The 24,805-nt window shown below is 43.6% G+C and overlaps 1 pseudogene across 1 annotated transcript in view; it reads right to left on the bottom strand.

The window, feature by feature from the left end:
* Window positions 1–6,372: 6,372 nt before the first annotated feature.
* The window catches only part of LOC147692550 (toll-like receptor 7 pseudogene), a 43,846-nt pseudogene continuing 25,413 nt past the window's right edge, over window positions 6,373–24,805 (bottom strand). Inside the window, exon 2 of the transcript XR_015300046.1 lies at window positions 6,373–9,634. The product of XR_015300046.1 is annotated as a toll-like receptor 7 pseudogene (transcript). The remainder of the gene's footprint in view (window positions 9,635–24,805) is intronic.

Here is a 24,805-nt window from a genome sequence, read left to right as displayed (position 1 = left end):
GCCTTCTGTGAATACCGAAAATCTTAAAATTAGGATTTTCTCAATTTAGTAGTAGTAAAGTTAGGACTTCTAACTTTTGGACTCCTAAATGCCTTCTGTGAATACCAAAAGTCTTAAAATTAGGATTTTTCTCAATTTAGTAGTATTAAAGTTAGGACTCTTAACTTTAGGACTCCTTAATGCCTTTTGTGAATACCGAAAGTCTTAAAATTAGGATTTTTCTCAACTTTACTACTACTAAACTGAGAAAATCCTAATTTTAAGACTTTCGGTATTCACAGAAGGCAGTTAGGAGTCCTAAAGTTAGGAGTGCTAACTTTACTACTACTAAACTTAGAAAAATCCTAACTTTAAGATTTTCGGTATTCACAGAAGGCATTTAGGAGTCCTAAAGTTAGGGCTCCTAACTTCTGTGAATACCGAAATGAGTGAGTGTCTTCTGTGAATATCAAAATGAGTAAGTGCCTTCTTTGAATACAAAAATGGTAGTAAGTTTAGGATTTTGTCTTAAGTTAGTTCTGTGAATCGGGCCCATAGTTATTATGCACAGAATCAGCGCACTAAGCATATACTGCGTTAACAACGACTGTGTGGTTGTGCTTACCAACTATTGTGTATAACTTTTTCTTATAGGCACAACTTGCTGGGTGATAACCATGAGTTACTGATTTGCCCCAAAAAAAGGAAAATAAAGAGAAACTTATTTCCATCGACTAGCACACCTTAGTGTGTGTGCCTCCACTTTACTTAAGGCCTGCAAATTTAGACCGATTTTTTAGGATGTAGAAGATCAATGAAATCTCCTTTATATCCACATTTCATTTTTTTATCCTGCCACAGGACCCCACTATGAAAAGACTCCTGGTCATGAGAGGGATCCTGGAGACAGTTTGAATTTCACTACTTTCACCATTCAACACTAAAAAAGACCCTCTGTGCTGTAATCAGACATCAAAGCACACCTAGGATGCATTTGGCACCCTAGGTGGGAACCCAAGAATGAAGCTTGCCACCTACTAAGTTAGTGGGTTTGGGTTCTTTTAAAAAAACATGTAGTTTTTTTGTTTGACACAACTGTTTTTGAGTGCAGTAAACTTTTTTGGAGCCGTTCTTCTTGTTGTATTACATTTATTAGTGAAAAGGGACAAGCTGCTTCTGTTTCTCACTCTCCTTTTGTTCTAAGTTAAATACCCTATACTACAAGCAGGGTGCATGAGAGTGGCTTAAGGGGCAGTGAAATGGTAGAGGAATGCAGATTGGCAGGGGTACGAAGTGAGAGACATCACAATATTTTGTAAAATAATCAACATTTTTAGAGACTTTCAAAACTGAGAGAAAGACAGGGTGTGTATGTTTTGGTCTGTGTGTATGTAAAAGGTTGTATTGAAATCCGACAGATACCACACCATACATGACTCAAAATACCTGCACCCAACTATTTACCAGAAAATACATTTAGTAGGGGGTGTAACACCCCAAACACCCCCCCCCCTCCGAATTTATTCCCCTGTCAGAAGGAGTAAAGCACAACATGGTTTTATTTTGTTTCAAATCTGTTTATTGAAAATGGATCTATGTTGATACAACGCATGTTATTACAACGCATGCTTTTACAACGCAATTTTTACAACGCAAAAACTTTTACAACGCATGTATTTACAACAAATGTTTTTACAACGCAGGTACCTTTACAACGCATACCATTACAACGTAAGTATTGGTAAGTATATGTTAATTTTAAAATCGTAAATTAATTAAAAAAAATATAATTTAATGTAATTTAATTTAAATTTAATTTTTACCCTGTACCCCCAAAACCCAAAACTGACCCTGAACCCCAAAAATACCCCTTTACCCAAAAACTAAAAACTGATCCTGAACCCCAAAAATACCCCTTTACCCAAAAACTAAAAACTGACCCTGAACCCCAAAAATACCCCTTTACCCAAAAACTAAAAACTGACCCTGAACCCCAAAAATACCCCTTTACCCAAAAACTAAAAACTGACCCTGAACCCCAAAAATACCCCTTTACCCAAAAACTAAAAACTGACCCTGAACCCCAAAAATACCCCTTTACCCAAAAACTAAAAACTGACACTGAACCCCAAAAATACCCCTTTACCCAAAAAACTAAAAACTGACCCTGAACCCCAAAAATACCCCTTTACCCAAAAACCCAAAACTGACCCTGAACCCCAAAAATACCCCTTTACCCAAAAACCCAAAACTGACCCTGAACCCCAAAAATACCCCTTTACCCAAAAACTAAAAACTGACCCTGAACCCCAAAAATACCCCTTTACCCAAAAACTAAAAACTGACCCTGAACCCCAAAAATACCCCTTTACCCAAAAAACTAAAAACTGACCCTGAACCCCAAAAATACCCCTTTACCCAAAAACCCAAAACTGACCCTGAACCCTAAAAATACCCCTTTACCCCAAACATATAACATATAAAAAATTAATTATATACTTACCAATACTTACGTTGTAATGGTAAGCGTTGTAAAGGTACTTGCGTTGTAAAAACATTCGTTGTAAATACATGCGTTGTAAAAGTTTTTGCGATGTAAAAGTTGCGTTGTAATGGTATGTCGTTGTAAAAGTTGCGTTGTAAGTGATGTTTCCCATTGAAAATATAACATGCAAAGAAAATCAACCAGGTTGAAGATATACATTATTGTCGAGGAACATAAGAATAAAACCACAATCCATTTTAGCTAGCACAGTACATCAACAACAATTTGTAATACAGAGACAGTACCATTCATCGCAAAACTACAAATACAAGAAAAGCTAAACTGAAAATAAGGGCGATGTGGTACAATCCTTACCAAGGCTGTTTCGATACACTTCTCTTGTTAAGAAGAGCCAGAGTAAAATCCCTAGTAACACAAGAGTTATTTGGGGGGGGGTCCGTCCTTATCCAAAAGATTAAGCAGTAAGCGTCCCATGGTTTTATTTTAAGGGAAAACTGAAACTGTACATTATTCTCCATTCTGACTTTAAAAACCTAGAATGGCATGTAGAAATTACCCAAGTAAGAAACAAGAGGTCATCAAATTGATAAAGTATTTAAGAAAGAAATCCTTTCAAGGGTACACAACCTTCACAACGCGGTCAAAACACCGCAGTGCCATTACGATGCATCTTTTACAACGCAAGTCGTTACCACGACTTGCACTGGAGGGCGCTCTAGACTAAGGAATAGTAGATTTACTATTCCAACACATTCCCTACTGTACGCAGGCTGAAGTTGGAATAGTAAATCTTACTATTCCTAAGTCCAGCACCCAACAGCACAAGTCGTGGTAACCGCTTGCGTTGTAAAAGATGCGTTGTGATGTACCGCGATCATTTTGATCGCGTTGTAACATCATACATCCGTTTCAAGGGAGGGTGGTAGGTACTATAGGTATTTGCCACAGTAAGCTGCTAAATTATTAGAACGCTGCATAAGCTATTATCTGACAAACTCATGTAACTCTTTTCCAAGTTTGTGCCAACCAATGACTGGGACATCCCTAGTAACCTTTATAACTAAAGACATAGAAGCAGTGTTAAGAAGGTAGTGCATCATAAGTCTCCGTATAAATTTATGTGGTCTACAAAGTGTTGAGATTACTGTTATTTTTATTTCTGTTGAAAATCAAAAGTGGGGATAGTATTCACCATCTAAGACGTTAACAGGGTCAGTTTAAGTTTAACACAAAATCAAGAATCGAGTGGAAACGATCTTTCCAGTTAATTTAAAACTGTGAATTCACCTAAATTGGTGCTTGGACCCAAGGTGTATCCACGCGTAAATCCTCCCACGTATTATCTGGAGGAGCATATGTGAGGAAGCAGATCAGAAGAGGGGAAACTAAGTCCCGCACTCTGCGGAGCTCGTGGAGTTCCGAAAAACTCTGATCCGTTGAGCAGAGTTTTTTAACTTGCTCAAGTTCGTCAACGTCAAGTTAGCGAGCGCGTGCAAGGAAAATCCACCTCCCGGCATGGGTTATCCTCGTTCATGATTGTCAATGTAAAGTTGGCAAGCACGAGTGTGGAAAATCTGTCTCCTGGCGCGATTTCTCAATGCGGGTGATCGGATTTCTCAGTAAATTATCTCATTAAAACTGCATTTTTCTAACGCACTATGCTACTTGCGGAGCTCCATGTAGCGCAGCACAGTTTTTTGTGCACTGCAAACTCCGCCCAGGCTTACCACCTAGTTTTATCTTCAGGTAAAACTGCTGCTATATGCTGTTCTGCATTCCAACCTTAAAAACCCAGAATTGTGTGCAAGAATTGCTCACAAGACATGCAAGAGGTCAATCATTAAGTTGATGATGTGTTTCATGAAGATTGTGTTGAGAGAGGGTGGTAAATCAGGTAAATGCAGATGCTTTGTCAGAGGGTTTGTGTTTATTGAACTCCCCTCCACACTCATACAATAGGTATTTATCACAGTAGGTTGTTAACATAATAGCTCTACTACCTGATACAGGTAGCACATTTTTGTTTTGTAATAGCCTTCTAAACATTGTTTATCAACAGTTCCATTATGGTATCATGTGGGGAACAATACTGGAAACATGTCCATTAGACATGCAATGATTTGCATATTTAAGGTCCTCGATTTCAATGTTGACTTCTCTAACTGGAAAATGTACACATAATCCTACTCAGATAAATCATTATTACAAAGCAAGCAATTGATACGTACAACGTTTGAATGCCAATAAACCACAATATAAATGTTTATAGAGATTTATCACAGGACCACCACATGGACATTGTTATTTCCCCATGTTAGCCTAACTATGCACGTTGTAGGCCGCTTCTGCTTTGCACATGTTACCAAAGCACAATCTTGGTTTTGTGACAAATTATATTTTCACTTACAGTTGGCACATGTTTTTGTATTTTGACCTTTTCCATGGATTTAGTCTGCACATCCTAGTCAAAGTCAAACAATACTGCTCTTTGTTAGTCTCTGTGGTTGTATACTAGCACCAAGGCATAATAGAGACACCAAGAAGCTGTTTTTGAAAACACGTTATGTCATATAACCTGGGACATGTAGTTCTAAACACACCGAGAAGGGAGACTGGCAGACAGCGCAAAGGTCCTGAGACAAGAGAGCTGCGTCAGCTGGGATGTAGAACAACTATCTATGAATGCTACATTTTGGGGTCCTCTGCTAAGCCCAGAGACCTATAATCTATAGTCATTTAAGCTTTCGTAGTGGGGGTGAATTTAGGCAAATCTGTTAGATAATATGACATGTTTCTTTATTGTATACAGTTTAGTAGCTAAGCTAAAGTCATGACTGACCTGTATTTGTTTGCTAGTTGTAGTGCAACAATAGTTTAAATAAACATTATAAACTTTCCTTGTGTCTCTTTTCTATTTATTGTGGACAAGTACAAGTGAGAGAATGAAAGGGGCAGATCTGCTATCGGGATCCAGAGAGGGTGAGGAGTGTTGTGTTCTGGGGTGCCGAATTGCATGTCTCTCTTGAAAGGTTAGGAGGGCAAGTGAGGCACTAGGAGCTAGTCAGACTCCAGCCCATAGAAGCCGATGGGGTATGGTGATTCAGCCCCTACATGCTGACATTCTATAGACCTCACAGCGCAAATTACAGGCGCATTCTGTTTTGACTCCATTTGAAATTGCGAATTGTACTATAGAAAGTCACTGATTTCATGTCACTTTTTGAGCTATTCACTGTAAATATTTCACTTTGTTCACCTTGCGCCGTCCGCCGCTGTTCACTCTTTCACTTGAGTTGCCACACATCACTTGTACATATTGTGCACCAAGTTTTTTCCGGTTGTCACCTCAATTACTTTGTGTGCTGTACATAACTATTCCTACATGAATTTTGCCTTCTCTGCCTGAATATCAAAATTACAAAAAAAGTATTTTTTCAAAATCATTTGAATAAGTGTCTCCTTTCTCTGATCTATGTAATGCCTTGTGCATGCGATATAAATTGTCTTTACATTTATACCTTTTGGGATATTGTTTTATCTTTATTCTATAGTCCCACACATAGTTCTGCTCCTGGGCAGAATCCCTGCAACAAAGGTACTATTAACCAGGTGTATGTCAGAAAATCGAGGTGAAAAGTACCTCTCTACAAGAATACTGACTGCTCAATATCAGCTACCACAGTATAATCAATGTAAGGATATATAGGTAAGTATTGATTTATTATGCCTAACCCCACATCTATGTACCTTGACAATGTATGTATAGTCCAAGTAATAAGATTTGGAGGTAAAAATAGTACATTTATATTCTTATAAATCAATACTATCAACTCAATATGGTGACACACCTAAAGAACTGACACACTGATAAGGAACTCATGTAAATGTCATTTTTGGCATATCAGAATCCAAACACTTAAATTTCACTGCAATCACTGCACCATTCCGAAAGATAAAGATAAGTCATATTTAGACACATGCAACAGATAATGTTAAATGTTTCTAGAAACACCAAAAACCCATGATATTTTAATTGAGTCTAACCATCAATGCTTTTTCTTAACTTAGAGTCATACCATTGCTTGCTATCATCTGTTAGCAGGACACGCAAGGAGTGCCAAAAATATGGCTGACCTTTTGGATTACATGGCCAGTGAAGGATCGACTTCTTGCACACTCTTTTACGGGAAAGTAAATATTTAGACATCTTGATCCCTTTATCTAACAGCACAAGAATAGCTACATCCATCTTCTCATCGAGCAGCCTCTGTTGTGCCATAAAGAAGGTATGTCTTAGGAGCCCACATTCAAATCCATTAGCATCAAGAACAAAGATGGTCTTCTTGCTCTTATAAACAGCATCACAGAGATTTTCAATTCTGGATTTGCCAGCAACCCAGTCCCTTTCTTCTAAGCAGAGTTTAAAATGTTTCCTTTTTTTCCCCTCCAGGTGTGACAAAAGTTCATTGTACACCCAATCAACAATAGCATACTTTTGAGTATCAAACACAATGAATGCATCATATTGACTACCATCTGGATTTTTTACAGAATTACTTTCTTTTCTAAATGTTGCCTTGAGTATTCTGGTGCTGTACCAGATGTCCCACCAAAACAGTTTCTTTAGTATTGGAAAAAGCATGAAAAATGCTACAATTGAAGCTGTGGAAATGAATGCCAGGTTACCATATATGTCCTGGCATGATCGAGGGTCAATGGAATACAAACTCTGCCCTTGTTTTGACTCTGGCAAATCACAAACCAAACCAGTAGAGGCATGCTTCAATTTGAGTTTGGCAGATTTAGAAAACCTAATGAACCAGTGGACATCACATGTGCACCTAAATGGATTTCCACTCACATCAAGGTATTGTAAATTTGAAAGGAGTGTTTCTGGAAAACTGTTTTCATTTATCAACTTGATACGATTGTTTTTAAGAATCAAATATTTCAAGGTACTGCAAGCAGAGAAGAATTCCTGGTTCAGGGTGTGAATGTTATTGGATTCCAAACTTAGAAATGTGAAATTGCTTCCACAATAAACTGGTTCTTTTGGCAAAAATGTCAGGAAGTTATGACTAAGATCCAGAGTGGTCAAGCTGACAAGGGAGCTTATGTTTTTCCAGTGGAAAAAAGTGATTTCATTAAATGCGATGTATAACTTTTTCAAACATTTAGGGAGATTGTCAATGACTGTGTATGGCACAGTCTGTAGTTTGTTTAGAGAAATATCCAAGACTTCCAATTGATGAAGGTTTGTAAATAAATTCAGGTAGGTATATGTCCCTCCCTTCCACATTATGTCCAACCTGTTATATCTGAATACTAAGACCTTAAGTGAATTACTCCTTAGCTCTGTAGATATCCTGATGCCTATGGTGTTGAAAGAAAGGCTTAAAAATTTAAGGGAATTCAGATTTTCAATGAAATCAAAACTATGAAAAAAATCGTTTATCATGAATTGGAATTCGTTATAATTGAGGTACAGTATCTCCAAATGTGGAATCTCAGTGAAAGAATGATTATGGGAAGAGTCAATTCTATTATTTGCAAGATCCAAAAGCTTCAGTGACTTTAGATGTAAAAATTGACTCCCATTTAATCGTTGGTTGATGAAATTACAGCTAAGATTAAGGCACTGGATATCGTCCAGACCTTTGAAGAACTCTGATTCAATTTCTTTGATGTTATTGAAGGACAAGTCAAGCGACCTGCTGTAGTTTCTGCAGGATGGAAAGTTAAAATAGTAATTATGGTGTTGAAGGGTGTCCCTACCTCCCGTTGAATACCTCCAGTGAGGATAGTATTCAGAAAAAGTTATTTCATGCGACAGGCTTAGTGGCGAGGTTTCTGTGTAGCATTGGGTTCTCTCACATAGTTCGGCAAGTGTTAAAATATTTCGAGACAAATCAATGAACTTCAGGCTTGAGACGTTAGCGAAGAGAGTCAAGTTTACTTGGTCAATGAGGTTAGTTCTGAAGGTTATCATTTGTAGATCTCGGAGCCTCAGGAGAGGTTTTATTCCTTCTTTATCCAATTGCCCAAATAAGTATCCATCGAGATAAAGGTATCTTAGTGAGCGCATATGTGCAAAGGCTGGAGAGAGCCTCAATTTTGTAAATACCACTCCAGGCACAAAGTTATAGTTCAGACGCAAACTTGTGACTTTACTAAGCTTGGAGAAAAATGTCCCATTTGCAATATCATATGCCAGAAAGTTGTCGGATACATCCAATGATCTTAGGTTGGTTAAAGGCACAAACAAAGAGTCTTGATTTTGTGCAGAGAGTTACCTCTGAGAATCAAAGCACGAAGGTTTTGGAGGTGATTGAATGCATCAGGGTGTATCTGAAGGGCAGAGTTGTTAGCACATGGAAAACAAGGTTGTGAAGCATGGTCACATCGTTGGCAGTTCCATTGCAGATCCAGGTATTCCAGTTTGGTAAGATTGTCAAAGTCAGAGTGCTTTACTTCAGCTATTTGGTTTTCTGAAATGTCGAGATAGAGCAGATTAGGTGGAAGGCCTAAAGGAACACTTGTAAGGTTGTTAAATTTCAATGATAATTTTCTCAAAGATTTTGCATCTTTGAACGTGTCCTTCAAGAAAGTAAATGAAGAGTTACATGGGTTCCGATAGAAGCAGTTCATGCCAAGATAGAGCTGTCTAAGATTAACTAAGCCGGATATATTGTGAAATCCCAACATAACTATATTGTTCATTTCCAAATCCAACAGTTTTAAGCTAGGAGGCAGCCAAGGCACCTCAGTCAAGCTATTACCTGCAAGTGTTAGATTCTCTAAATAACAGAGTCCAGTTAAAGCATTGCGCTCGATTGTCAATTCGCATGTTTCGCCTTCAGCTCGCACTTTACCAGGTGCACAGTTCCAACTTAAATTGAGAGACAGAAGATTGGGAATCCCTGATAAAGAGTAATTAGCTATATGTTCAAGGTGGTTACAACTAAGGTCCAGCTTCCTCACATTTTGAGATTTAATGGATGGAATAATTTTTAAATTCCTGTTCCGGCAGTTCACAAGGGTGGAGTTGTTGGTGTCATCACATGGCAGAAATTGAGGGAGGGTCGCCGAAGCAATTAGTATGATCCCTATTGAATGAATCTTGAAAAGCAGGCTGTTACATAGGGAGATCTAAGAACAAAAGAAATATAACATATTTTATTTGTAAGTAGCAATTAAACAGCCTTTTTGCAGAAACCATTTTCCATAGGGATTTGTAATCCCAGCAGTCGAATACATGGTATGGTAAATTCAAATGTAATATACTTTTAAGTTTGCTGGCCAATGTTTTTGCAGGAAAAATACTTATTTATACTTATGATTGAAAAAAGGACTTCATAACCTTTAGGAAGATTCCAAGAATGTTGTATTCTAATTTAGCGTGAAAGGTTTACATCATTATACACAGTATCTTTTTATTTCATGATGATACCATTGACGTGGGTTCAAAAGGTCACCAAAGTACTCTCATTTAACTTTCATGTAAAATAGATTTTAGATTTATTGATACATTGCCCTGGCAATATAAACAATAACCTTCATTATGTTCCTTGATCTCCCTCCTTTACAACTTGGGGGACGATTCCGATGTCGGACGGACCAGAGTTCGTCAGACATCGAACAGGTACTGGAACCGAACGACCTATTGTCGTCGGTTCCAGATCTGCAAGTAGGAGTCGACAGAACAATCGCAATCCTATACTTAACAATGGGAGCATGCATTCCAAACAGAATGCATGCTTGCATTTTTAACTGCAGAGGTGCAGTTCATCCCTGCACCCTGTGGCAGGCACCCCAAGGTGGCCCGCACCCATGGGGGCCATACTGAGGGCCTTCAAAAACAGTTTCCATCTGCCTTTTTGTGTCAGAAAGGCAGGCACAAAACGGCAGTGGGAAACTGCCATCCTACGCCCTCGGCAGGAAAGAGCCAGCCTGAGGAGTACTAAAGGATTTCTGGATGGCGGACAGGCTCTTGGGCCCTGTCGGAAGCTATCCGGATAACTGAGTCGGTTTCCTTTCCAACCATGTCCATTGGAATGGCTTGGTCAGAAAGGAAACCGAATGGCACATTCAGATGCGGGCAGAAGGGCTCCAATCAACGGTCAGAGCCCTTCCTGCCCCATCAGAATCAGACCCAGGGTTGGAAACCCTTCTTCAGGCTGGGCTAGAAAATGTATCTTAATTATGCTTTAGTTTGAGCATTGTCACGGTCACATACCCATCTTATGCCAGATCCCTGATCCACCTATGTAATCATTGCCTTCAGCTGTGATACTAGTACCTCAGGCCATAGTACCAGGCCAGAAGACTGTGACCTGTATGCAGTATGTAGAGCTGGCCTGGCATGCACATCCCATATCTTGACCCCCCCCCCCCACGCCTGAGATCACATATGAACATTAAAATCTCCTGCAATAAGGACATTAGAATAGTTCTGCCTACTCTGGGTCATGTTCCTCAGGAAAGAGCCCAACTGTGTAATATGGCATGCTTTGGTCAGGTAGGCTACCGCGCTGTAAACCTTTAAAAGCAATAACCTGCTTGTCCCACTGGATAATGACGTCATCTGTAAAATAAGAGAAAAATTTGGCAGCATAACGGAGTTACCTAGGACTGCTAAAGAGACAAAAGTTACCAAACCCCCCTTAGCTCTTTCTGCAACAGAGGGAGTAGCTGGTACAATGAGGGTTTTATTACCTTCCAAGTAAAATCTATTTTCAACAGCCCATGTCTCCTGAAGGCAAATTGCATTGAAGCCTCTTACAAAAAAAGCACCCAATCTGGGTCGTCAAACTTTCTTGCAAGCCCTGCGATGTTCCAGGAAATAAACTTGCACCCCTTACAGTCTTGATTGCCTGAACCCAATGGCCCAACCAAACACTGTAATGAAGGGGCATCTGATTCGGGCAGATCAACATCCAGTCAATCGCAACATTCTAATGAGCTGAGGGGCGCAAACCCATTAGATGTATTTATACCTGGAATTACCTCCTGCTGGCTCCTGAAACCTACATCCGAGGACGGCCCCAGGGTATTTCCAAATAGAGGCTGTGGGTAGATCAAAGGCCTGTATAACTAACCCAGTGGGAGTGCCACAATGGCCGAGTTACGACCCCTGTGGTTGAACTGCGTTGCCGAACTTAAGATGCTCTTTACCAAAAAAGAGGTATTAAAGTTGATAATTACCCAGTCTCCAACCCAGTTTTTCTTGGCACTGCCCACCCATGATGTTCTACGGAGCATTATGATGTGATTTTTCACCCACAACCTTGAGGCAATATTTAGGTTTAACCAATGCACAACTTTGTTCTTCAGTTGGTCAAAATCTTCCTTTGCACCCGGGGCAAGTCGAGGGATGTTAGCTAAAACCACTATGAGTAGTGTCGACTCTGGTGGCAGGTGTATAGTACACAATCTCTGGGTAGAATTACTAGATTCTCCTAAATGCATCCCACCCAGCCTTCTGTCAGACATCCTGTTTGAACCGCCTGCTTCAGATCCTGGGTTCTGGTGCTGCTTAAGATGTGAGGCACCCCCATCATTATGAGTAGCTGCCAGTGCTAATGGTAATGTCCTGTTCAGTGATGGAGCCCATGTAGATGAGCATGCTGAAGGCACTGGATGGCATATGCACTGAGATTACACCTCAGACACTGACTTAGGTAAGGACCTGGGGCCAAGCTCCTGCCCGTTACAGCGAGTACTAAGAGTCAGGACTGTTGGGGCTGGGGACAAATAAGTGGTAATGTGTGGTCACCGTGTAGTAAAGCAGTTAACTTGTTCAAATCATTACCAATTGCGGGAAACGGTGTGAAATGAGGTCTAGTTTAAGATCCAAGGCTGATAGCAGGGCAACCTTAAGAGCTTCGAGCAAAACCGTCATGTCCAGGCTGGGCTCGGCTGGGGAATCTGAGGGATTAAGGTGCAAAGTGATACTCTTTCATCGCTTCACATGACCCCCAATCGAAGGGCACTTCCTTTTGCTCTTGCTCTCATCCCCACTCCAGGGCCTGCCCCAGGGGCTACGTACAATGTCTGAGGCGCTGGTGGCTGAGCGCTGACATGTCGAAGGGGAGTCGGGGAGAACAAGCAAGCACCCTCAGTCAAGACCAGTGCCACTTCTACTGGGCCCGCAGGGGAAACTTGTTCCAAATATGCTGGTCGTGAGGGTAATGAAGAATACTGGGTGGGGAAAGTTACGGGGTATCGAGATAGTCGCCGAGTGGCCGGCTCAATTTCCTTATCCAGGACCACAATGGCTCGTTGCAAGAAAGCATTCATAGTAGACCCAGTATTCACATACTCCTTGGCAGGGGGTAACACATGCCTATCTCTCCCCATTATAACAACCCAGGCGTCCCTGGAAAATAGTCCAACTTTGTCTGACGAGCTGTGTAGATGAGGAATTTGGTAGTTCCCACAATAAAAGGTGGCCACAGGGGTGGCAATGGACCAAAGGGGATGTATCCAGCAGCACTGAACGATGTTAACAGGGAGACAGGAATGAGGGCAAGAAGGCTCAGGCCACTGCTCCAACCAATTCACATACAGAGCCCAACACGCTTCTAAAACGAGTAAAAAGACCTCTTATCTGTACGAGAATGCCTACTATGAGCCCAAGACCCGGGCGCTCCAGTTGATAGTCCCAACCCTTATGCAACCTTCCCCAAAAGTGCTGAAGAAGCTCCTACTCTCAAAACGATTTTAGGCGATGGCGATGAGTATGACAAGGGATGACAAAGGTTGACCAACGGCCAGTCACCTGAGTCCCAAAAACAGAGAAAAGAAAACCAAGAGGGGGGCCCAGCCCAGCCTCCTCTGGTCTCCGATTGGCGTCGACGGGTCGCCCATGGACCGGGCGTGTCACGCAGGTCAGCTGGATGAAGGCTCCTCCTCCTCACCTGGATATTGGGACAGAGAGTCCCTGCTGCAACACACCTCACCGCAGTGTCCAAAGGCAAGAATAGCATCCCACAACACAGGAGATGATCAGAGCCTTTACGACACGCGGCATGGGTCAGCTGGGTGCAGGCTCCTCCTCCTCGCCTGGATATTGGGACATGGAGTCCCTGGCTGCAACAGACTTCACCACAGTCTCCAAAGGCAAGAATTCAATATAAAATATATGCTTTTTATTTCTTATACATCTTGATCTGCTTTAATTCAAAATGTCTGGGACATTTTGCACAATTCCATTTCCATCCACCAACTGATGTTTAGGTAACAGATTGCACTGCTATCGTTTGTGCACATCTGATCAACCTTTTCATGAGTTATACAGCAGTCGTATATGTATCAGAGGCACCATAGTTTTTGAATTTGCAAAATTAAAGCCCATAAAACATTACGGAAGTGATGTACAGAATTCCTTTTCTTATTGGTTGTCCTTCCAATTATAAGACCATGAATTTTGTTAAAGCAAGACCCATACAAATATTAGTATCATGGCTACTTCATTGAAATAATTAAAGTATTTCCACATTTTCTCATATATCCTAGAAACAAACTCAGCTCAAATGTGTTTGTAATTGAAGAGGTTCACATTTTTTAAACCCATGGTACAGGCGTGCCTAAAAATTAAGAGATAAAAAACATTTTTGTTTAAAATTCCATTAATGAGCTAAGCCTTTTAATTTGATAACTTTATTTCGGTCGTAGACCATAAAAGTGCAGATAAAATACATACAAAGCACAGTAATAAAAACAATAAATATGAGGAGTTGATATTAAAGATAAAAAGTTATTAAACAGTAAGTTATCAAAAGACAAATCTGATAAAAGTATTTTATAAAGAAGGTCAATTGATCCAGAATGCTTCTGTTAACCTTAAAGAAAACCTTTCCTTCTACGCCACATAACATGTAGGAAACGGGAAACAGCGAAGACAATAGGGGGGAGGTGTCGTACGTTAAAACTCTACATGTCTGCACTCATTGCCTAAGTCCCAAATTTCTACATAATGGGATTAGCCAACATTTTCATATTTTACTATACGCTGGGCAAAAAAACATAACATGGACAACATCTTCTCGGGTGCATTTACAAGCTGGGTAGGTTCCTCTTTCTGTTTTGGCCCATTTCGAAGTGAATGCCCTGATAGGCAGGCAACCATGCCTCAGTTGAGTGTATAGTTTCCTCGCGAGAGGGGGTTGCACTAGATCTAGGAATTCCTCCCTCCGAGGATCAATTTTTACTAGCAGAAACTCGGCGGACAGCCTACCCAGGGTTGTTGAGCGTTGTAGAGCAAGAAGGTTTTGGTGTCTCACCAAGGTTAGCAACTGTGACCTAGGTATCCTTGGGCATCTCAGCTCAGGAGTCTCCCATAGCTGGGGCAACCCTACGTAGATGGAAAGAGCCTTGATGTGGGATAACCAAGGAATGTTTTTATTTTTTATTTATCCCCAGATCTCCAAAAATTCTGCTCTGTAGGCTGACAGCTCCGGTACAGACCAGAACGTTCTCCAGTAGAGCAAGGGCCGTGCAGCTACCAGTTCCTTAATGGACTCGAGGCCCAGATCAAGTCGCAAGGGTATAAGTGGTGTGCTTTGTGGTAGGCCCACCAGATTCCTCATAAAGGACTGTTCAACCCTTAGGAGGCTCGATGTGTTCTTATGTCCCCCCAGAGTTCAGCGCCATACATAGCTGCTGTCATGGCCTGGAGTCCATAGATCTCAAGGACAGGAGCAACAGGTTTGAAATCTGATGATTTATGGAGTTTACCTATACCACCTGCTATCTGTGAAAGTCTAAGGGCAGATTTAGAAATTTGATGGCCCCATTCAAAATCTTCTGTCAGAGTGATGCCAAGGTAGACAAAAGTTTTGACCCGTTCCAGGGGGATGCTGTGGAGGGCAGGGTTTGGACGGGTGTGCCTCGGGGGATTGAAGATCATAAACTTGTTTTTTCCAGGTTGACCTCCAATCCCTGCGAGGCACAGAATGCTACAAACCCGTCCAAAACCCGCTGGATGCCCATTGATGTTCTGGATAACAGCAGAGTGTCATCCGCGAACATCAGAGCGGGCACACGACCAGTAGCCAACCAGGGGGCATCATTGTCCTTAACATCATTTAAGGCGTCCACAAGGCCATTGATGAGAAGACTAAAAAGCATGGGGGCCAGGATGCACCCCTGTCGGACACCCCTAGATACAGGGAAACGGGCCGAGAGATCCCCATGTCTACCACACCTAACCTGGGCATAGATTCCAGCGTGAAATCTAATCAGGACGTTAAGTAAATAGGGCGGGAGGCCCAAATCTCCCAGGACTTTCCACAATCTTTCCCTGGGCACAAGGTCGAAAGCGGCCCACAGGTCCACAAAGACAAGGTAGAGGCTGCCACCCTCTATTCTTGCAGCTTTCCAAAATAGGACCTGGAGCCTGAAGATTTGGTCCAGGGTCGAGATGCCAGATCTGAATCCGGCCTGGAGAGTAGTCAGTATTTCACGTTCCTCCATCCACCCTTGTATCCTGTCCAATATGATCCTACCCATTAGTTTTTGAGTTGTGTCTATAAGGTTAATGGGCCTATAATTTGATGGGGTTAGCGGACAACCCTTCTTATAAATGGGGACGATCTCAGCTCCCAACCAGGTGTCCGGTAGGTCAGACCCCCTAAGGCCCGCATTGAACAGGGTAGCAAGGTAAGGTGCCCAGATTTCTGGCTGGGAGTGAAACAAGTCTCCGGGCAGTCTGTCAAGGCCCGGAGCTTTGTTTGGGGGCAGTCTTTCTATGGCAGATTCCACCTCCTTCTGGGTAATACCCTCTGGTATTTCGGGGGGAGTCGCCTCCAGAGTATCCAGGTGGTCCAGCCGCGACCCCACGCTCGAGGCCCACACCAGTCGATGCTCGTGGGGGGGTCTGTGGTGGGGTATGGCGGGTGGGCCATAGATCCTGGACCAGGATCTGATCATGCGTCCCTGTCATACTAAGCTCTTGTGCATGGTTGGGACCAAGGCACAAAGAATCGTCACATTCCAAACTTCTATAAAGTGCTCCGAAATGTGCCTCCCATACTGAGGGCGCAATATTCGGGGAAATGGCCTGTCCTCCCCCTTTTGCACCTGAGCTAACGATGGCCCAAAACGACTTGGCGTCCTTAGAGAGGAGCGCAGATCTGAAGTCCTCCCACCTTGTTTCCTCCCACTCCCTCTTGCCCCTAATAATTGCCTTTTTATAAAGGAGTCTAGATAGCCTAATTCCTACACTATCTTTGGATTTAATTGCCGTGAGGAGATCCCTTTTTGCATTCTTACAGGTGTCGTCAAACCAAGGGTGCGTCTTAGTCCCACGCTGTTTGTTTCCACTTACTGGGCAAAACACATCCCCCAGTGCCACAGCCAACTGCCTATGAATTTCAACGGCTTGCCCGTTAAGAGCCAGATCACCCATATCTATAATTCGAGGAACAGCGATCTGGTATATTTTGGCAAGCCAGCTAGGGGAGTCCTGGAAGTGGGGCCATTTAACCCTGCGCTTGTTGTTTGCAACCATAAGGGGAAAGATCTCGGTATTGGGATCTGGGTTTGCCAACCCAAAGGTCCCTGGCTTAAGAGTTAGGACAAGGGCATTATGATCATTATCTTGCCTCGGTAAGACTTTAAATTCCTTCAAGCTATCCCAGTGTTTTGCTTCCATCATAATATAATCAATGATGGAAGTTTGATCTGTCCTGTTGAACGTAACTGACCCTGGACAATCAGGGTCCAATCTCCCATTGCACGCCCGCAGAGACGTTGCAAGGGAAAAAGATTTGATTTGCAGGACCAACGGGGTTGGGGATGCGCCAAAATGAGTCTTCATCATCCTGGTCGCCCGTCTTAGGACTGCCCAAAGGCTCGAATTGGCAATTAAAGTCACCTCCGAGGACTATAGTGATTGAGGGGTCTAGTGCCTGGATAAAAAGATCCAGTGCATTGATTGTATTTGACTCCTGCCCGTTCCTAACTGGCCTTGAGAAGATATTTATTATAGCTATTTTAGGCTTGTTTTGGGGTGATAATAGCACACATTGGACGTCTGGAGAATTAGTTTGTATTTGGGTAGCCTGGATGCCCAAATGAGTGCCTATCCAAATCGATAGGCCGCCCGATGGGCGGCCTCTACCCCTAGTTACAGCCAGGATATCGAAGGTTGCACAGCCTGGGCTAACACTCTCCTCTAGTGCCCAATTTTCCTGTATCAGGCAGATGTCGTGTGTTGACATGAAGGAGCCCCACTCGGGTATGAGCAATTTATTTTTCAACCCAGCTATATTCCACAAGAGGATTTTTAGACATCCATCAGCAACCTCTACATTAGCTTGTGGTTTCCCTATTCCTTTTACAGGGGGGCTATCGCTACTAGCAGTCCTTAACTGGGTTTTCTCATCCCTTATTTCCACACTAAATACATCCTTTATTTCCATACTAGAAGCATACCCCATATGAGTCCGAGCTCCCAACTGATACTCCAGTTCCCCCTTTTCTTTACTTCCCTCCCTAATCAAGGAATGGGGTATTGTATCTTCTCCGGGGGAAGTAGTTGTGTCATTTTCCTCCAGTGCAGTAACAGTTATAAATTTTCCGGTAACAATTTTTAGTGGAGAATTCACATTCGCTAGGCGTCAATCTACCCCCTCCAATACACTGAACCTATTCCTGTGAGTTAACAATGAGAGTGAGGAATTATATGGATATGTGTCCTCCCAAGTTGTTAGCCCCTGTTGCATTCTATATGGGGGACCCCTATGGCCCTCACTGTAATGGACACTTTTAGAATAGGTTGACCTCGAATGAGGAACTGGGTAGAAATAAGACAAGTGGAATGGGCGGATATGAGTATTCGGTCTACTGGGAGATATACTACAAATGTATTCCACAGCGGAGGTGTCCCTAAAATGTATCACTACGCTATCTCCTACAATTGTTTTGGGTCCTCTCCCAATCCATTCTATTCTTCTGACAGTAAGTATTTCCCCAGAAACATTTGGAGGTAAAGGCCTATTTACATTGAGCCATTGTATACACTTGTTTTTTAAATCGGTGTAAGTACTACGACATAGGGTAGGGATTCAGGGGGGAGATTGATGATAGGCAACTCCAATGAAATAACTTTAGATGGTACATTTCTATTGGTTATGTTTCGGTGTGCAGATGCCTCCCTCACTAGTTTGCTATTTTCACTTGCTATTTTTCCCTCACTAGACGTAGATTTGGTTTTATCAGGAGTGGGGATAGGATTTCCGACTACCTGATGGTTTTGAGCAAGTGTATTAGTGTTAAGTGGGGGGCTAAGTGGGGGGCTAAGCGGGTCACGTGCAGGCTCAATATAAGCCGATGGAACTCATGTACTTTTATTCCGTATAGCACTACTGCCCTATCATTGGGTTTATTCTTTGCTGTACCACCAAGCTCACTAGAAGCAAGGTTCCCCATTGGATTAGTGGGCTGTGTTGTCCCTACACCCATATTGTTATGGGTAGAAACTAGTCTATCTATCTTAGATACCAAAGGTTTAATATGTGTACCAATAATCTGCTCCATACGGGCCTGAAGATCAGCGACCAAGTTGGTAGCCCAGACCGGTGCACCCACAGTCGGTAGCGAAGTACTAATAGTAGCTGTTAGAAGGTCGTGTTTAGGCATACTCCTTTTACCTAGTTTTTTTGATAGTCTGGCTTTCTTGCTTCTGGGGCGTGGTTTATTTACTACAGTGATTACCGGGGGAAGGGGAGAACTCACAACAGGCAGGCTAACCTCTATATCTATAGGGGCCTCTATAGGAGCCTGGGCACAGGGCAACTCAGCAAAGGACGATGTAAGGAAGGAGCTTGAATCAGGGGGGTTAATTACAATAGCTGAATAGTCCCCCACTTGTTCGGGCAGGGAAACAGTAGTAGTAATTGATAGTCTTCTCTCTGTATTTTCTATTGCGGTTACCACAACCCCGATAGTTTTTTGCAACATCTTATCAATAGTCGTTAAAATAGGAAGAGGTTGTGGTCTTGCCGCCTGCAAACTGGTATTGGGACGAGGTGCAGCGGGCTTTTGCTTTTTACCCGTGTGGCTCATTTTTACAGGTAAGAAATAAAGGAAGGGTAGTCCCTGCCTAATGAGCGCTCCCTCCTAGCCCCAAAAGAAGAAATGGGAACAATAATAGCCAAGCAAAAATTGGTCCGAGTAACAGTACCTTTGGTATATTGACCACACTACGTGGTTGTCCTTGGAGGATGTAAGGGGGGTGGCCCGTCCCGTCCACTTCCGTCCCCTGATGGCCACAGACGGCTCGCCCTTTGCCCGGGCTTCGCCCGGCGCCGCTTACGCGCGTCCCGCGAGAAGGGAGGAGCCTCTCCCTTTTGAGCGCCTCCAGGTGCGAGAGTCAGTGCAGGTGGGCGTGTCACCGCCGAGGGTCCTGGGAGCTGTAGTCTCCCCCAACAGCGGCCGCATGATGTTGTGGGCAGCGGCAGGGGAGGCTGACAGCGGGAAGAGCAGTGCTTCACAGGTACGCAGTCAAACAGGAGGTATGCCCCAAAAGCTCCGCAACTACGGCCAGAGTCCCCCGCTCCGCCGCAGGGGCCTCTCCCTTTTGAGCGCCTCCGGGCGCAAGAGTCAGTGCAGGTGGGTGTGTCACCGCCGAGGGTCCTGGGAGCTGTAGTCTCCCCCAACAGCGGCCGCGTGATGGTGTAGGCGGCGGCAGGGGAGGCTCACAGCAGGAAGAGCAGCGCTTCACAGGTAGGCAGTCAAACAGCAGGTATGCCCCAAAAGCTCCGCACCTACGGCCAGAGTCCCCCGCTCTGCCGCAGGAATCTCTCCCTTTTGAGCGACTCCGGGCACGAGAGTCGGTGCAGGTGGGCGTGTCACCGCCGAGGGTCCTGGGAGCTGTAGTCTCCCCCAACAGCGGCCGCGTGATGATGTGGGCAGAGGAGGCTGACAGCGGGAAGAGCAGCGCTTCACAGGTAGGCAGTCAAACAGCAGGTATGCCCCAAAAGCTCCACAACTACGGCCAGAATCCCCCGCTCTGCCACAGGAATCTCTCCCTTTTGAGCGCCTCCGGGCGCGAAAGGCAGTGCAGGTGGGCGTGTCACCGCCGAGGGTCGTGGGAGCTGTAGTCTCCCCCAACAGCGGCCGCGTGATAGTGTGGGCAGCGGCAGGGGAGGCTGACAGCGGGAAGAGCAGCGCTTCACAGGTAGGCAAACAGCAGGTATGCCCCAAAAGCTCTACAACTACGGCCAGAGTCCCCCGCTCCGCCGCAGGGGCCTCTCCCTTTTGAGCGCCTCTGGACGCGAGAGTCATTGCAGGTGGGCGTGTCACTGCCGAGAGTCCTGGGAGCTGTAGTCTCCCCCAACAGCGGCCGCGTGATGGTGTGGGCGGCGGCAGGGGAGGCTGACAGCGGGAAGAGCAGAGCTTCACAGGTAGGCAGTCAAACAGCAGGTATGCCCCAAAAGCTCCGCAACTACGGCCAGAGTCCCCCAAGCCTTTTAGTTTTCTTTCAAAAATGTGTATTAACGAGACTTTATTTTTTGTTTTTTATACACATTCCTGCGTTTTTATTAATTCTGTTGGATGTTAATGCATGGCATAATATTAAGTCAGTTTGAAATGTGTACCAAACTCTGGCCACACAGTATGTCCCGGAAGTGAAAACTATCTCCTGCAACCATATTGGATTACCCAGAAACACATGCTATGCTTGATTAAGGTGAAACAGTAAACATCCTCGTGCTGCCGCTCGATTTAGAATGTAGTTTTTTTCCTTTTTAGCTATAATAATACATATTATATTATGTCAGCAAATTTTGATGTTTTGACCGTATAAACTGGAGAATAAAAAGATTTTTTGGGACTGTATGGACTCAAACATTCATTTTACTTAGACCATGGTTAATTTAATTTTTGTTGTTGTTTGTGAATTATCTTGTATTTAAATACTATGATACTTCAACAATAAGCAAACATACTTACTATACAAAATAATAACTAACCACGGGGAAAGCCTCTCTATATGAAATCATATGAGTCTCGGCTAGCATTCTTAGGATTCCAACTACACTGAAAAGTGAACAAAAGGAATTTCTTTATTATCACTATTGCAATCAGCGATTCCGCCATATTCTCACACACTTTTTCTCAATGGAGATCTAATTATGTAAGGCCAATAATTTAAATTATTGTATTACCATGAACAAAATCTTTACTCATTTACATGTTTTAAAATTATCAGTGTTGAATTCTAATTGCAGTTGATATATCCTAGTTCTTAACTTGGTTCAAACTTTGATTCAAGAGTTTCTGATAGCACAGTTTGCAAGTTTGTGCAATGGTTCAAAATATCGAAGCAGGTTGTAATATTCTCGACCACAACATTGGCAATAAAAATGTAACAGATTCCAATAAGATATCATTCTGGAAGTAGCATAGATTACTCAAGTGATGAGCAATATTTAGCAAATCAAATACTAGTTATTTGGCCTGGTTTCTATTTGATACCATATTCAGTTGGTTATAAATTCTTAAACATCAGTTACACACTGCATTTTCGATGTGTAAATAGCATGGATTATATCAACCTTTTAACATGAAAAAATTGTAGTTTCACAATTTTCTTCCACCAGAATGGCCCCTTTTTTCTCAGAAGGGACATATGAACCCTTCTCCCCCACCTAATTCTGGGACTTGTCTGTGTGACCTTTGACCTCCCCCTGACTCTGATGGGGGACTTGAACCAACCTTCTTTGGGTCACTCCCAGATACCTTTTTGGACACTCTGGTGCTGATCCAGAGATCCACCTCCTGGGCAAGCTCCCTATGTGAAGTAAGCTTGCTGTCAATTAAGTGACACAAAAGGGGGTGGTGATGGATGGAGGATCTGAACCAATCAAACACTCACACCCAGTAAACAGATCTGGGTTTAATCCATCACCGTTCTTTAGCCCACTCTGCCACCCCAGTTCAGACATGGCCATATGCAAATCCGTCTGACCCTGTGCCTCATGGGAACAGTCCAGCCCGAACTGCCAAGCCATGCCTTCCCTGGACCGGAAACAAGCTTCCTAGGACCGGTTTCTGGCATTACAGCCGTCTTCAGCCAGGCTTGCTTGAATCCAGTGGCAAAGTGAGCAAGGGACTCACGTCTTGCTCACTTTGCCACTGGATTCAAGCAAGCCTGGCTGAAGACGGATGGAATGCCAGAAACCGGTCCTAGGAAGCTTGTTTCCGGTCCAAGGAAGGCATGGCTTGGCAGCAATATTGATGATACATTAAAAAGCTCTATCAATATAGATGATAAAACATCTCCATACAAGTCATGAAACAACAATCATATCTGTAACTGCCATCGGGCACCAAGATAGCAAGATCAGCAAGTACCCTCCTGAGCATGACATGTTATTTTGCTCAGCCGGCAGCAGTATGTTGAGCACAGGCAGTGACTACACAGCAGCCTCTCTGGGAGTTCTCATGCAAATGTGGTATGTCGTGATGAGGAGTTTTCATATTTTCCACCTGTCCACTCTGAAAGTGGCAGCATACCCACTGAATACACCATAGATAGGACTGATACAACTCAGCAGGGAAGCAGCACGTTGGAGCACAGGCAAAATCAGGAAAAACACCCAGCTCCTTCAAGCATCGATCACCTGATACTGATGTGGTGGACTCAGTCTATTCAGTCACTCAGTCAGTACAATGTCCTTAATGGCACAGTTGGAGACTAGGCTTGCAACTGGGTTAAAGTAAAGTTAAAGGCCCTGCACAGCCCCTGCCCTTCTTCCAGCCTTCTCCTCCTGGCTCAGTCCAGTCATTGGCATTGTAGAGGTCAGGTGCCCCGTGCCTGGTGCCGGAGGCATGATTGCTCAGGGCAGGCCCTGGACTCGTCATTTAGTGGTTCACGCATTTCACAGTTCACTTCATGCGTATGAAGTCGACTGTGAAGTGAACCACCCAGTGATGACTCCAAGGCCTGCCCTGAGCAATCAGGAATTTTGAAAACAATCTACGCATGGTGCCGCCCCACAGCCCTACCCCAGCAGATCCAAATCCAGCCCCCTGCCCAATCTGTGTTCCGCCCACCGGCAACGGCTGCGCCTAATTAAAGAAAACAAATTCAAAATGTGCATCGTGATCATCACGACTGAATCAATCGTATCTGATCTGCATATTGGATTGATTCATGCAGGCTGTAAATAAATTACGATTAAGATGGTCTTGATCGGTATGTGCTGTGCCGAGTCAGTGAGGAAATTTATGTCCTGCAGAGTTGCAGATATCTTGTATTTTGTAGAATCGGCCCTGATAAATATGTGCAGGTGCTAAGCACTGGAAAGCACCAGCACAAATTAAGCACTGAGTGACGGTACAACTCTGTAAAGCAAGTACTGAGCATGTGCTCTTTCAAAATAAGATTATACAGATCATTAACATCACTCACTGTATTGCTACTCGCCCTGGTTACAGTGCTATGTGCGGTGGGGCCAGTCCTAAAGGAGTGCGTGATATCCTAAGTTCTTTTAACAGGGCCCCTTCGGCTTCGCTCTTGTACGCTCCGTCAAAGATCAAAAAACAAAGATAGAGCTATCCCTCTGTACCCCTTCTAATTTTGTAAGACTACCCCCCCAACTCCCTCACCCTCCCCTACCCCTCCCGGTCCCTCCCTACCCCATCCAGTGCCTTGCTTGCCTCCTGTTTCGTCTCCCTACCACCGCCCATCATCACCGATCATGCCTGGTCAGTTGACCATTAAGCAGTGTGATCCGCCATTGGTGTTAGTCTCAGTAATCTTAGGTACCTTGGACATGTGAGCTCTTTAAATTCCGTTGTTAGCAGTGCATGGAATGGTTGCCACAGCTCCTTGAATTGTTCCACCTCCCCAGCCACCACGAGGAATAGTTTTTCCATGCCCAGGACATGCCACAGTCTGTGTAACCAAACCATAGTGGAGGGGGTGACAGTCGTGCGCCAGTGTATTAGGATGTTTTGAACTGCTGAGCCCAGTGCTATAGCAATTTGCCTACCTCTACGGGATTTCAGTGGGTACATTAAACCGTTTGGGAGACCCAATAGGATGTATGCCGGGAGGCGGGGTAGCTCTATTTCAAAATGTGCATCGATCTCGTCAATCACCTCTTTCCAATAAGAGTGTAGCAGCGGGCAGTGCCATAAAACATGTGTAAGTGTGCCTATCTGCCCATACGCCCGCCAACAGGTGTTTTCAACATGTCGATTCATCTCGTGTAGCCGTTCTGGGGTGTAATACCAATATGTGGACACCTTAGTAAATGTTTCGGTGAGTCCTATATGATATGCAGAATGCCTTGCTCAATACGA

The sequence above is a fragment of the Lissotriton vulgaris genome, chromosome 9 (assembly GCF_964263255.1).
Source record: "Lissotriton vulgaris chromosome 9, aLisVul1.2, whole genome shotgun sequence".
In the NCBI taxonomy this organism is placed as follows: Eukaryota; Metazoa; Chordata; class Amphibia; order Caudata; family Salamandridae; genus Lissotriton; species Lissotriton vulgaris.
Note: the sequence above shows the minus strand (reverse complement) of the source record. Positions and strands in the feature narration are given on the sequence as shown.